Source organism: Natator depressus, chromosome 3 (assembly GCF_965152275.1).
Source record: "Natator depressus isolate rNatDep1 chromosome 3, rNatDep2.hap1, whole genome shotgun sequence".
Classification (NCBI taxonomy): domain Eukaryota; kingdom Metazoa; phylum Chordata; order Testudines; family Cheloniidae; genus Natator; species Natator depressus.
This window is the reverse complement of record NC_134236.1, coordinates 1,222,394-1,223,293: the sequence shown is the minus strand read 5'-3', so window position 1 is coordinate 1,223,293 and position 900 is coordinate 1,222,394.

Below are 900 nucleotides of genomic sequence, written 5' to 3'. Positions count from 1 at the left end.
GAGCGGGGGGTGGGGGGAGACGGTGCCTGCAGGCGAGAGCCACGCGGAGCCGCTTGCGTGCCTCTGCCTAGGAGCCGGACCTGCTGCTGGCTGCTTCTGGGGCGCAGCGCGGTCCACAGTGCCAGAACAGGCAGGAAGCCTCCCTTAGCACCCCCGCTGCACTGCTGACCGAGAGCCACCCGAGGTACCCCACGCCCCAACCCTGCACCCCAATCCCCTGCCCTGAGCCCCCCCAACTCAGAGCCCCTTCCTGCACCCCAAACCCCTCATCCCCAGCCCCACCCCAGAGCCTGCACCCCCAGCCCAGAAGGAGGGCGAGGAGTCAAAGACAGGCCAGGGCTCTGCCACCTCTGGGGAAACGGAAGGTGTTCTGCAGACACAGCCCCGCTCTGGGCACTTCCTGGGGGCTGGGAGTCCCCGGGGGCTGTGGCAACACACAGTAACCCTGTGCCTACCTCCAACATCTCTGCCCTGGATCGCACAGCGCCTGACAGGCCCCCACCCTGGGGCCCGGGATCTTGTCACCTCGCCCATGAGTGGCCACACTGGGTACAGTCTCTGTGTCTCTAATGCGGCCACCAGGGGCTTTTCTTGCGGCCACAGCCTCCTGGGTGATGATGGGGGCAGGGCCAGATTGACCTTTTGTGGGCCCGGTGCCAAAGATATTTGTGGGCCCCCATGGAGGCAACAGAGCATGGCATGATGGGGCGGCTCGGCTCCGCCCAGTGCAAGGGCACTATTTACAAACTGGCAGGTGCCAGACGCACAGTGGCCTGCCAGCAAGCCCCTTCCCCTCAGGGGCAGGCCCTTGCCACACCACACAGCCCCCCTCCGCCCCCCGCCCAACACCCCCTGACTCCCTATGGCCAGAGGCCCCTTGGACCCACTATGCCCAGCACC